The sequence below is a fragment of the Eptatretus burgeri genome, chromosome 3 (genome assembly GCF_056783735.1).
Source record: "Eptatretus burgeri isolate ZD-2024b chromosome 3, Ebu_testis_v1, whole genome shotgun sequence".
Lineage (NCBI taxonomy): Eukaryota > Metazoa > Chordata > Myxini > Myxiniformes > Myxinidae > Eptatretus > Eptatretus burgeri.
Window position 1 is genome coordinate 51,052,499 of NC_140963.1, and position 15,043 is coordinate 51,067,541.

Sequence of the window (15,043 nt, forward strand, 5' to 3'; positions counted from 1 at the left end):
GAGTTCAATGTGCATAAACCCAGAAAGATTACCCAGGAAGCCCCCATTTTGCTCAAGCATTAGGATACGATCATTTCTTGATTTCTGCTTCGGGAACTGCCTGGGACAACTTTGAATTGAACGTCGAAACCCTGGACGGCAATAACAGTCTGCACGTTACCGTGGGCATAGCTTACCAGAATCAATACATTCCAGATGAATATCACGTCAAAATAGTCGCAGGACCGTTAAGAGAGACGTCAACTGTGAGTGGGAGAGCCAGAAGAACCTTTGAAGGCATTGTGAAAGAGTGTCCTGCTTTCCGTTTGAATTTGCGAGCAGTCAAATTATCACTTTCGGCAGCCACTACTTCAAACGGCAGCGATAAATTCATTGAAGCAAACGCATTGGATATTTTGTGGGTGATCAAGTCCGTGCATGAAACGGTGCCTCAGTTCAACGGATTTTATTCCTTGTTAGTGGAGGACCACCTTCCAATGACAGTGATAGCTCATATGGATCCCATAAATGTCTCTAACCCTCGACAAGGTTGTTCAGGCTACCATGGAACGATCTCTGAAAGTGGCTGAAGAGAATGGTCAAATGTGGCACCCAGATACGTACGATCTAAATATTGCCATGAAGGCGTTCACCATTCAAGCTCTCCGTGCGCCCAAGTTTGATAAACTTATAATTTTACTGGGCAACTTTCACGTCGTACTGGCATTTTTTGGTGCTGTTGGGACCAATATATCCGATTCCAGTTTGGAATATCTGTTGACAGAGGATTATGTTCTGGCCGAGGGTTCATTGAATGGGTTTGTGAAGGGTAAATTTTATAACCGATGTACCCGCATTCACCAGATAACAGCTGGTGTCCTGGAGCAGTTACTGTATGAACGATTCCTGTCAGACAGACGTGATCAGTATGAAGAAGTCATCTCAAGAGATAATGTCGACAGATTTGGACGATACAAACAAACTGGCCCAACTGGCGACACAGGAAGATTTCCTGCGGCTCGTCAAGGACTATGAGCAGTTTCTTCATGATACCATGAACGGCTCACTTGGCAAGGCAGCGGCATATTGGGCTGTGTACGTGTACTTCATCAACCACATTTACCGAGAGCTGCAAAGGGCTGTACGAACCAACGATGTCGCCCTATATGTGACAGTTCCACCTCATCTTACGGATCTGTTCTTCACCTTGAACAGACCAAATTATGCTCGGTGGGGTTCACTCTATTTGGAAAAGCTAAGTCAACTAGATTCAGCTGCAATGGATGTACGACAAGCTGGTGCCTTCAGCACGAGACGTACAAATAAGGCATACTGTCGCAGTCCGATCGACCTAACCCTTGAGCAGACCAATAAAATGGCGACGCTGCATCTGCAGCCACCAGTCGTCCACTTCGCCAATTCTGAGAAGGCATTTAGATGGTGGTGTGTGAGCCTTACACAGCGCAGCATGGCCGTTACAGATATGAAAGAAATGTGCGGTATTCAGAGGGGAGAAACACCGGCAAACCAATTGTGCAAGCAGCGTGTGAAGAAAGACAAAGAAAGTGCCGACCGTCTCAAGCAGATGTTCATTGAAACATGTGATCCGTTCGGTCCAACCGCACCAGAGACCCTCGACAACTTGACTATGGGGAAAAGTGTCTGCGAAGCGACGGCCAAGTACCTGACCACACTCTTCATCGCGGTAAATTGGCAAGATCGGAGTTTCTGCTTGAGTGCGCAGAAGACGGGTCAAGATTTCTAAAAGCTGTGAAGCGCACCAGAGTGCAAAACTTTGCATCGGAAAACGCTCGGAAACCGATCAAACATGATAAGGTTGGTACCGAAGGTGTGAGAGACGCCTTCGCTCACGTCTTAGCGATGGAAACGGTGCGAGAAGTTATCGATCTCAGAGATCGACTAAGCCATCCAATTATGTCGATTCCCCTGTCAATCGCACACAGCGACGGGCCAGTGATGAAGACGACCAAGTCAGTGCTCACCAAAGTTCTGGAAGGAAAACAGAAAGAAACCGCTCTTGGACATCTCACTCTCAGTGTGGCCCTCGGTTTATCTCGATGACGGTCTTATTCTCTACGAGGTTCTGCCTCACCATAAGCAATCAACGTATCGGTCGATAGTGAGGGATACAATGGTGCACATTTAAAGGAGTGCCGGTATCGCGATGGAGGTGCATTTACGTCTTGACAAGTACGTTACGCCATCATTAAAAGGATCCGGAGAGGAGGAACCGGGGTGGTGGCTGTGATGAGGATTTTGTGATTATAGGGCTGGAACAAAAGCAGAAAAAGAATGGCAGTGAGCTCCTCAAAAACTATCGTTTCAAGAATGCCTTTCTGAAATTCATGATGGAAGTCCAGAACGAGCAGTATGCTGCGATCATTAACCGAAAAATGGTGTATATCGCAAACGGGCGAAACTGTATAGAACTGAAGGTGAACAGCATGGGGTTGTTGGTGGTGTCTGTTCCACCACAGTATCAGGGTCAACACGAGGAAGCAGACACTCTCATTGCCTACCATGCTGCAACGGCGATGTGAGGTGGCATGACCGTACGATCCTCGGACGTTATAGTGAAACTGTTGCCAGTCGCTGCAAGACATCCCCACCGCATAATACTCGACTATGGAAGCAGAAACAATCGCCGCTACATCAACGTGTCTGAAATCGCTCACGTACTGGAGGATACGGAAGCAGGTACAACAGAGGCTGTGGTTGGTTTTCACGCCCCAACAGGATGCGACTACACGTCTGCTTTCGACTGAAAAGGAAAACAGAAACCGTTTGAAATCATGCAAAAAGGATATGTCAAGGCTCTTCAGTCTTTGTGTGGCAACAAAATGGTAGTGCTGGGGTTGGAGCGATTAGTTTGCCACGTGTATGGCAATAAAAAAGCAAAATGCATCAATGAGGCACGAGCAGAGGCCTTTTTCAAGATGGTGGGCGTGGGAAAGTTCTCTGAACATGTGAGGAAGATCAACTGCACTTCCTTGCCCCCCTGCAAACGTACCCTGCTACAATATCTCAATAGGGCTCACTATGTATCCATGATGTGGACGTCGGCTTAGAAGGCGAATCCAACGGCCGGAATCAATCCCATCAACTATGGCTGGAAAATGGATGCAACTGAAAATTACACATTTCAGTGGTTTCTTGGGCCTGTACTACACGAAGAGCTGAAGAAGCCTTCATCGACTGCGCCAGGGACGGAGGAATCAAAAGCGGATCCTTACGAGTGCGACACTGATGTCGAGGAATACGTCCATGGCTATCCAGACCAGCCCATCGACACTCTCTCCCCGGATACCGATGGTGAACCCTGGAGTGGTGACAGCGGGAGAGAATCGTAAACGGATTAATTGATCAATACGACCAATACTGCTCGTCATAATACCAATACTGATCAATTGTATGGATCTTTTATGCCACTTGGAAGATGACGAAGAAAGAAGAACCAACGTTTGTGCTATGGGAAGTGAAGCTTTAGGCCCGGTTTCTTGAAGCGGCAAGACGCGTCTTACGTCCAAGACGCGTCTTACCGTTTTGAGAAACCGGGCCTTAGTTTTCTGCCGTGGTTTAAGATTATTTTATGTCGAGGCATTGGTTAAATTTGGCATTAAATTTAATTTGAAATTATTTCGGGTTCAATGTGGAAGGATGCTGTCAGGGTCAAAGTACATGAAAAGACTGCTGTCATTGGTGTTTTCATGTTTGGCAATATCCTGAGATCATGCTTAATGCTTCAGTCACATTTTGGCCGATGGGTCTAAAAAAATCTCCAGCCACAAGCAATTATAGGGCGGCCACAGTATTTCCACGGTCACACAATGTTGCAGTCACACATGTTTTTATTTTTCGGGTAGCCGCACGGGGTATTTACACATTGTGGAGACCGAAAATGTGGCGGTGCCGTACGGTCTTTGATTTGATGTCGCACGGTGACCTAAAGGCGTCCCTGCGGCTGCCATAGAATTTTCAAGGCAGACGCAAGGAAGCCTCAAGGTGCCCCCAAGGTGACCGCAGGAGGGCCCAAAGGCGAACGTAATTTTATTTGTTTTTTTGTAATATTTTGGGGGTTGGCAAAATTCATTTTTCATTAATAAGAGCCTTCGGCAGCTGCACAAATAACGCAAGCCCACCGTACGCCCTACATACGGTCGACGTGGAACATCTACGTCATGGCTACGGCTTGTCGAATTGCTACGGCCAACCCAGAAATGAGAAAACTTATAAATCCGCGCTATAATTCCACGGAGACCCCAACGCTCTGTAAAAGACAGCCATATGCCCTAGGGCCACCCTGAGGCCACCTCAGAAACACTGCGGCCGCTGCACGTTTCTGTCAATTCAGGGGGGTACGGCCGCCGTATCCTAGCCGTAGAGCAAATGTGACTGTGGAGTAACTAAGTTCGATGCTTGTCGCATTTGAGTGGACTAGCGTTGGTATATTGTACCTGGGTCAAAGTCAAAGGTTACTGTCAAGGTCAAAGTACAAGGTGAAATTGCTGTCATTGATATTTTCGTATTTGGCAATAACCATAGATTATATGAACCAAGTGTCATGCTTGTTGCTCTCGGGTTGAATAAATGGGGTCACGTGACCCCATAAAAAATTGCTGTCCTGGAAAACGTACAGGTTGGAATTGCTGTCAACTATATTTTGGTCAACTATGATCCTACCCCATGAAAACCAGTTGGATGACCATCAGTGGATAGGCTCCACAAACTGCAGCAGTGATCCCAAAGGAAGAGCAAGTGGCAGGACTGACTGCCCGGTAGTTCACACTGAGACTCCACCAGACAGATTGGTTTGTATATTTTCATTTTCTTGTTCGATACATGAAATAATGTAAAGATTGATTCATCTGTGACTTGATATAATAAAGTTTTGGAGTGATGATGGAGCACTGAGTGCTCACAGCACAGTGGCCAGTGTCAGGTGTGTGAGGAGCGTTCTCCTCTGTGTCTTCAACAAGGCTCTCTTCACCCACACCACTCACTGGTCCACATTGATCTCTCACCAACTGCTCAAGAAACATGTGCAAACCATTACACATCAAATATCAGTGCCATCGGAATTGAATTTTTGCAATTTGCAAGCTGGTAGGCAATATAATTTGCAACATATCAGACTGTCCATTTGTCAGCACTCACCTGGCACAAGTGAGCTTATCCACAGCAGGTCGTCGCTTCTTCCCAGCCACCTTGTCAGTATGCTGAGGAGTGTTTCCTCGCTTGAGAGGTGACAGTGTGAGAAGATGAAGCAGGAGCCAGCTGAGGAGGAGAAGGCTGAATGGTGGGCACAGCGTCACGCTTCAGTTTCACTGAAGCAGTTGTTTTGAAACCGAGCTCACTCATTGCTTTGCCTTCGTAATCCTCGGCTGTGAAATGGTCACCACAAATGACAAGTCTATCCAAAGGGTCCTCTTTTCCCGTTTTCTTTGGGGGAAAATTCGCCCGTTTTGTTTGTTCAAATCTTATCCACTGCCGGCGAATGTTTGATTCCTTCGGCAATCGGTGGGAGCGATTACCCGTTTTCCAGCCATTTTTGCAAGACATGATGACACACGTACGAGGCATGATGTACAAATATCCAAATAACTTTATTCCACAATAATTCAAAATAAAAAAGGAGAATATAGATAGTTGCAAGCTCAAAAAAAGCGAAAGAACGGCCCGCTCAACTGGACACTTCTTCAATGAGCGAGTGAGCGTCCGCTTTATTTTGGAGAACGTGACGTCACCATCCATAAATGGCACGCGGCTGTTTTTTTCAACAGCCTCGAGAAATAACAATGTCGGAGTTAAATTTCATTAATTTTTCCAATAGTTAGGCAACTACAATAGTTTGCATCGAACTATTTAATCCACATATAATCATATTGATAAATTTTCAGAACATGTTTGGTGACCCGCAACCTGCTCTTTAATATGAATGGAATAAAAACAATGTGGCTGCTTTGTACTCAAACCCTGCCACACTTGTGGCAATCGGGTTGCAAAATGGCAGATTATAAAGGAGGGCAAATGGAGTGAAGCATACGTGTGCATGAAGAATTCCACTTGTGAGTTTAAAATGCACTTGGGTAGATGTATCATTGTGACGGATTTTGGAGACCCCCGGGATCACGCGTACAAAAGCACAAAAAACCTGGGTACAGTTATTTTGTTGTGCCGTTGTGTCGCCAACTTGGGAATCCAGTGTTCAGTATAGGAAGGGAACATGCGTTGTGCTTGCAATGGAGTCAACCCCATTCTCTGTCTGTATCTGTCGGACAGACACAGACCACAAAAGACATTCACGGTTGAAACGGCATCAAAAGGAGAAGAAGGGATAGTACAGGAAGGATCACACGGCACCACGCCACGAAGCCTCAGCCCCAGCTGCACACCCCAAGCCTCGGCAGCCACTGCACTGCTGAGCCTCAGCACAACCGCACTGCCTGGGTGTTGGCGCTCACTGCGCTGCCAGGCTTCGAGGTGACCAATGGGCTTCACTGGATCACACGGACGACCAATGGAGAAGCCGCCGGATCATGGGACATGCGGATGTGGAGAGACACATTTTGGCTATAAAAATCTAAGTTTGAGTGCGGAGAAGAGACCTCATCTCAGAGCTTGAAAGGAAAGATCGGAGAAGCCTGGATTGAAGACTGCAGAGGGAGCTGGAGCACATAGAACCAGTCCACGGAAGAATGACTGATCTTGCGATCGCTCCTGGGCACGGACACCACTTACAGACTTTCCAGGTTTTCTCCCTTCTTCAACTGTATCTCCCTCATTCTGTTTCAACAGAGCGCTATCAACAAAGCACCAAGGGCCCTTTTCAGTACTATCTGACATTTGCACATCACACCCTCGTATCTCTTCAACACAACCATATACATCATACACCCCGTTCGGACACAAGTGAACCAGCCGGTTCACTTCCGGGCGAGAGTGGGGTGGACCCTACACCCCATCACCCTATCTCTCTGTCTCTGTCTCTGTCTCTGTCTCCCTCTCTGTCCTCTCTGTCTGTCTGGACCCACGAGGACCTCAATGCTGAGAAAGACACGGAAGAAAGCCTGACTGGAGTTTGCCAAAACACACCTGAACAAACCAACATCCTTCTGGGAGAATATCCTGTGGACAGATGAGACCAACTTAGAGCATTTTGGTAAAGCACATCATCTCTATGTTTGAAGAAAACAAAACGAAGCCTTCAAAGAAAAAAACACCTTCCCCACAGTCAAACATGGAGGAGGTTCAGTGATGTTTTGGGGTTGCTGTGCTGCCTCTGGCACTGGGTACCTTGAATGTGTTCATGGCGTCATGAAATTAGGAGATTACCAAGGCATTTTGGAGCACAATGTTCAACTCAGTGTCAGAAAGCTGGGTCTCCGTCGAAGGTTATGGGTCTTGAGCATGACAATGACCCCAAACACACTTCAACAACCACCCAGGGACGGTTCAAGACAAAACGCTGGACTGTTCTGAAGTGGCCAGCAATGAGTCCCAATCTAAATCCCATTGAACACCTGTGGGGAGATCTGAAAACAGCAGTTGGGAGAAGGCACCATTCAAACCTGGGAGAACTGGAGCAGTTTGCACAAGAAGAGTGGGTCAAACTGCCAGTAGGGAGGTGTACGAAGCTCATTCATGGCTATCGGAAGTGCTTGACTGCAGTTATTTTATCCAAAAGATGTGATACCAAATATTAAGTCGAGGGTGTCAATTATCTATCTATAATTCCAGCAATCTGTGTGTGTGTGTATGTCTGTGTGTGTTTGTGTGTCTGTGTGTGTGTCTGCGACCGCTGTTTCTCGACAACCACTGGTCCGATCTAATTGAAAGTTGCCAGGTATATTGCTGGGGCCCGGTGGATGTGCCTTTTCAAGGTTTGATATTAATCGGACAAGCGGTTCCAAACTTATGGCCATTTATTTACCAACCAATGACAGTACACGGTGCTGTGACGTCACAATTCTTCACAATTTTTTTTTTCACGTATGATTTGTTTGCACGTACGGGCAAGCGAGTGAGAAGGAACGGCCTGTGTGGTTGTTGTTTCTGGCACATGGTTTGAAAGTTGGTTTTTTTTGCACGTACAGCCACGCACGTACGGTCACGCACGTGCGGGCCCGCACTAGTTTTGTCAATGCCATTTATTTTTATTTTCTGATTTAAAAGGATATATTAAGTTCTGATATAGAAAGGATATATAAAGACCATCGACCTGCCTGCGGTGAGAGCGTGAGAGGCCCAATGACAGCCTCATCGAGGAAGATGCGAATGATCCTAAATGCCTTGGTTTCCACAGCATTTTGCCGAGAAAGGTGAGAGGCAGGAGCACCAGCTCAGATGGGAGATTAGTATTCAATCAGACTGTGGACAAAAGCTTTGCATGTGGTCAGGAGCTCAGGTGGGCCAAGGAAGGACTTTGCATTACGGAGGATTCCCATTACGGAGGATTCGGCGACTGGCTTTGGAGGCCAAGTTGGAAATTTGGTTTTTCCAGGGAAGATCATGGCAGACAGTGAGACCCCGAAGTTTGAATGAAGGGACTTCTTCCAGAGGTTTGTTGAGAAAGAAGATGGGGGGAGGGGGGGTCGATACTGTCCTTTCGGAGAGACAGTGAAAGTGTAACGGTGTTATATTAACAGTGAAATAATGAATTGTGGAGATGAAATACTTTTGTCAATTTCAACTTATTGTTGGAGAAAAATGAAAGTTGTTTGAAAAAAAAATACAAGGGTGCCATCAATATTTTTGGTTACAACAATAAGTGAATGTGGGACTTGACACAAGATGAACACTGAAGTAATACTCTGGTGACTTGAGACTCAACTTGAGATTTACCCTCAAAAACTTGTAACTTGATTTGAGACTTGACCTCAAAGACTCAGCAAGATCACCTCAAGGGAAGGAACAGCCAATACCCACCAAGATCCCCTCTCGGGAAGGAACAGCCAAAACCTACCAAGATCACCTCTGGTGAAAAAACAACTGATACCCACCAGATCACCACCAGGGAATGAATAGTAAACACCCACGAACACTGCCTCCAGGGAACAAACAGCCGACATGCACCAGATCCCAGCAGATCCTGGGGAGAAGTAATGATGGAGTTGGATGACCAAAATTTACTTGTGGTTGCAGTAAATGAACAAGGCGTTCTCCTCGAAATCGACGGAAACCAATTTCAAGATGGCTGCCGTGGCGGCCACATTGAAAATCGCAGCACGCCCATTTTCGAAAGGAACCTTCCTCTACGCAACCCCAACACACCCTGCAAAAATGGATTGAATCGGACAAGGCGTTCTCCTTGAAATTGACGGAAACCACTTTCAAGATGGCTGCCATGGAGGCCACATTGAAAATCGCAGCGCGCCCATTTTCGAAAGGAACCTTCCTCTACTCAACCCCAACACACCCTGAAAAAATGGATTTAATCGGACAAGGCGTTCTCCTCGACATCGACGGAAACCACTTTCAAGATGGCTGCCGTGGCGGCCACATTGAAAATCGCAGCACGCCCATTTTCGAAAGGAACCTTCCTCTACTCAACCCCAACACACCCTGCAAAAATGGATTTAATCGGACAAGGCGTTCTCCTCGACATCGACGGAAACCACTTTCAAGATGGCTGCCATGGAGGCCACATTGAAAATCGCAGCGTGCCCATTTTCAAAAGGAACCTTCCTCTACTCAACCCCAACACACCCTGCAAAAATGGATTTAATCGGACAAGGCGTTCTCCTCGACATCGACGGAAACCACTTTCAAGATGGCTGCCATGGAGGCCACATTGAAAATCTCAGCGCGCCCATTTTCGAAAGGAACCTTCCTCTACTCAAGCCCAACACACCCTGCAAAAATGGATTTAATCGGACAAGGCGTTCTCCTCGACATCGACGGAAACCACTTTCAAGATGGCTGCCATGGAGGCCACATTGAAAATCGCAGCGTGCCCATTTTCAAAAGGAACCTTCCTCTACTCAACCCCAACACACCCTGCAAAAATGGATTTAATCGGACAAGGCGTTCTCCTCGACATCGACGGAAACCACTTTCAAGATGGCTGCCATGGAGGCCACATTGAAAATCTCAGCGCGCCCATTTTCGAAAGGAACCTTCCTCTACTCAACCCCAACATACCCTGCAAAAGTGGATTGAATCGGACAAGGCGTTCTCGAAATTGACGGAAACCAAAAGTTGACAGACGCCCGGACAACGCCTGTGATGACAATACCCCTCAACCAATTCAGGCTGAGGGGTAAAAAAGTAGTAATGATTGTTTGGATGCACTTTTACTGGATGTTTGTTATTGAAGGATGTGCATTTAACTTTGTGATGCATCATGTGGATATCAATCCGTTGTGAAATATTCCCATATTGATGGTGATGCTCCAAATTACTGCAATTTAATAAACAGTAAATCATAACGTGTTTTTAGATGTAAACTTGTCAGAATTTGATTGTTTTTGTAACTAGTTTTCATCATGGGTGAAGTGCAGCTCACAGCTCACACATGTTATGATGTGAAGTCAGTCATCGCCTCTGGCTCTGTCCCAGTCAGTCATTGCCTCTGGCTCTGCCCCATCAGTCAGTCATCGCCTCTGGCTCTGCCTCACCAGTCATCGCAAATCAAAGAGGAAGGGAAGGACTGAAACGTTCTTCACCCCATTTGGAAATGCATCCCATCCAGATCGAGGCCTTTCATTTTCAACCAAGGATACACAAACATTCAATATTCATGATACTTGATTCTTTCATGTTTCAAACATCGATAAATGACTAAAATTGACTGAAAACAGTTCAAGAGAATTAAAGTACAGGACAGTATAGTACAGTACAGTACAGTACAGTACGAGAAAATCATTAACATCACCAAACTGCTTGGACAGGCCTCAATGGTTTATCACGAACCACTCACTCCCTTTCAAGAGACCGTTCCTCATCCAACACGTTCTTCCACCAACCCCACAGAATAAATAAATAAATATGAACCTCACACTTCGTACACAAACAGATTTTCCCCCCAACAGGCCTCACTCACCTCATTGAAGACTTTCACATGTTGTTTTCTTTTCTTGATCGTCGTGTTGTGACGTCTTTCCGAGAAAAAAAAAAAAGATTTTACAAATCCGTTCATTTATTTCAGTGAAGTTTATTGTTTTATTTGATACACTTCGATCTTTCTCCGTTCATCAGGTCAATTTTGTGTTTAAATCGGTTTTTGTCTTGAAAACGAAACCTCATAATCGAGGGAGAAGCCAGCCCCGCTGAAAAGAACAATGAGGGTACACCACGTTCGACAATAATTCCACAATCTTCCTTTTTGGGAAACAAAGTCGAAAACACAATGAACACATTGGAAATGGGGAAAACACAACAACAGCAGGATGGAGGAACAAAAGAGGGAGAGAGGAAGAATTGGTGGAGAGAATGATGAGAACAACACAGGAGGTGACACACAACAGACTTGAAGTGATATAATAAAGCTCAAACTTAAGGAGTGTGATGGAAAATGGGTTCAAACAGAGATGGAACAAAAACCATGAAAATTTGGGTTACAGGGAAAGGGGAGAAAACAATAATCTGCAAAGGGGTGTACTTGGGCAGGGTGAATGTGGGTAGAAAAGATCATGAGTACAGTGTTGTGTATTTACAGTTAAAGTGTGTTGACATCAATCCCGGAAGATGGGGATCAGTCATATGGAGGGCTGTCTGGTTATTAGGTTTGTGCTTGGTTGCTGTTTACCGTTTAAACATTTCAATGACTCGTAGAGTGTATAATCTCACCTCGCGCGTTCACTCTGAACACAAATACCATCATCAACTGAACACGCCACCATTACAGCCCACTGCTATTATGGCCCATCTTCCAGTATCATCCATGCACCCCATTATGTTACTTCGTTTCTTGGTATGGGTTAGGAAAGTCATAAATTTAATTCTTCACTCAGATCGGGTCAGAGATCAGATATATGACGTTTCAGCTTTTTCAGATAATAATTTCAATTCAACCAATGATGGTTGGAACACTCCCCGTCACCTGATTTTTCCCCATGGGCAGTTGATGACAGATGACAAGTTTCAATTTTTTTTCGTGAAGCGGTTTCGGAGAAAAAGATGTCCAGATTTTTACCTAATCCAACATGAGTGACATACCATGTGACTTATGACGTAGGAATTAGCAATAAAAACTCCAATGTTTAAAGTTTTGCATCGATCGGCCAACAGCTGCAGAGAAAATTAGTTTTAAAGCGAAAACATATAGATGTGGACAAACGCACACAGACACACAAACGCAAACACACACACACACGCACACACGCACACACGCGCGCACACACACACACACACACACACACACACACACACAAGCACAGCAATCATCTTGTATCCCCTTCGGGGAGGGGGGGCGGGGGTGGGGGGAAACGAACGATATATTGTTACGGATTTGGAAGCCGTTCGCACACAGTCAGCAGCCCCCGCAATTCCGTTATTTCAATAAGTTTGTGCTTTTAGTTCGGGTTGGAATCCCTTTTATCTGATGGGAATTTGATGTGTGTGCTGTGGGTTAATTTTTTTAGTTCGGTTTTTTTAACAACAACAACAACAACAACAACAACAACAACAGCGCCACCGTCGCCTCACTCCACCGACGCAACAGCGCACGTGTTTCTGGCTGCAGATGGGACCCTCCCTCCAGAGCCGACTCCGCCCACGAAGGCAAGGGCACTCCCTTCATCCAATCAGGAGGCTCATCGCCTCAGAGCCTCCTCCACCCACGAGGGCAAGGGCGCACCCTTCGTCCAATGAGGAGGCTCATCGCCTCAGATCGGGACTCCACCCAGAAGGGTGGGAGTTGCCCCTCCTACCATGGGCCTGTCCAATGAGGGACGGCCAGCGAATCGTGCAACGCAACCGTCCAATTAGGAGGCTAGTGGCAAGGGAAGAAATACCTCCCACCTCAGGAGAGGAGAGTGATCGGTACGTTCTGTCTGGATCTGCCTCGCCTGGTGTCGTCTGATCCGTCTGGAAAATTTTCGGCCTTGATCGCCTGTTGCCTCGGCTGCCTTCTTGCTCACTGGCATCCGTCACTCTATCCCTCGACCCTGGTGCTGCGTTGAGGTGGTGGGTTTGAGTCTCGCCAACCCAGTTCGACCACATTGCACGAGTCGGACAGGTGCAAGTGCAGACTCTTGCCCTCAGCTCTCCTTCCCTCCCGAGCTGAAGGGCCAAATAAAGGCCACGACCACCATTTATTTTGGGTGTGTGCGTGTGTGTCTGCTGGTCCAGTCAAAAAGTCGCAATTGTTTCAGTGCCTTGTGCATAACTTGCATTCCTTCTTGACAGTCGGTTTCACTCTGCTCTTTTTGTGCTCCCCTGCCCCATTATAAATCAACCCAGATTATTCAATGGACCAGCTCGTTGTCTGTCACTTTCTTTCATTGGTTTGGCACGGTGCGTATTGGGAGTTCGGTAGTCCGTCGTGCCGTAATTGTTCATTTGGACCGAACGACCTTGGTAATCCCCGCTCGATTTACACCCGGTTCGGGCTCGGTTAAAGGCCTGTTCCGCCCAAGGTCCGTCGAGGGTGTGACCTCCCCGGTAATTTGATGACGTGGGTACTTGGGTATATTGAAATTTGGCTATTAACCCTAACCCACGTCGTCAGAGAATTGGCAAGCACGGTCCTTAAGTGACCCGTGACCTTCGGAGTTGTCCGAAGGTTACAGCCTGCAATTCCGGGTGTTCGGTGGGAGACGGCTTGACTGCTCCACCTGGCAGCCGTTCCTCACCACCGACAACCGCCCACAACAATATTAGGTTCCCTTCCAAGAAACTTCAACACGTGAGGAGGTTTTTTGGCCCATGAAAGCCTCCACTCGTATTGTCAAATTATGGTTCTTTTTCTGGGCTCCATAAACAAAGGAAGCAGCACGTACCATTTCGAAGGTGTTTCGTATGACTCACTGATCTCCCTGATCGATGAAGACAGGGTTTGAACCACTGATCTCCCAGATTCAGAGGGGATGCTCCAACCATTAGACAACCAAATCTGATAAAAGCTGTTGGGTGCTCCGATCTTTTGGCTGCTGTCGAAGCATGTACCTTTGCATACCTTACTCCAGAAAGGTACCAAATAAAATTGGGGTACCAGCTCAACAGAAAGGTTTTTATGAAATCAAAAGCACTGTTCGTGTTGCAGTCATCTGCTGTGGTGGTGCATTTTGATAGCACCAAAGCATTGGTGCTTTTGTGAGACGACTCAACTTTTGGAATCGAGGTCATCACATGTCATCGATGGCACCAAGTGACATCACCAGCGGAAGGAAGTCATTCACAGTTAGAGAGGGACTGTCAAGAAATTTCATCCATATCCCTCTGGACATTAATTCACAATAAACAATGACCACAAGCATCTGGAAACTGTTTCACGAAGCAAACGTGATAGGATTCGAACGATGACATCAATAAGGATACAGGGAAGGGCGAAGTCGCTGTTGGCATATCATTTCAAGAACAAGCCAGGACTGCATTTGGGCACTGGTACATACTCAGCCACATTTCACTTCATGAGTTTCCAACCGGTGTTCCCATCACAGTAGAGATAGTTCATCCAGTGGAATTCCTCTCCTTTGCACGTGGAATCGAGACCACCTGCATCCCACACCAAAACAGATCTATTGCTGTCTGAGGTGCTGGTGTTTCTATTGTCAGACTGGCCTGGTATTGTTGATGAAGAAATAATCTATTGTCATACGAAAGACGGAGTTAAGCAGACAGCAAGGTTGCATACTGGGTGAAGATACCGACTGCCAAAGTATCACTGTTCGGAAAATCCTTGGCGATTGCGAGTTGGACTTTGTGTCCAACGAGCGGTTGCTGAGAGACTCAAATGAGATTTGTTGCCTGCATAATCCGTGAGCGTCAGCTGCGGCTGTATGGATATGTGGCTCGTTTTCCTGAAGCTGATTCTGTTCACCAGATTCTCTCAGCAAGGAAGCCTCATGAGTGGTGGAGGCCAATGGGCCGACCACGTTCCTCA

General features: G+C 46.5%; 1 protein-coding gene across 1 annotated transcript in view; it reads right to left on the reverse strand.

The window, feature by feature from the left end:
- Positions 1-11,065, reverse strand: part of LOC147029854 (protein FAM89A-like) — a 45,996-nt gene extending 34,931 nt beyond the window's left edge. The window contains exon 1 of the mRNA XM_085873273.1: positions 11,042-11,065. The gene's annotated coding sequence lies outside the window, so the exon portion shown is untranslated. The remainder of the gene's footprint in view (positions 1-11,041) is intronic.
- Between the last annotated feature and the right edge of the window lie 3,978 nt (positions 11,066-15,043).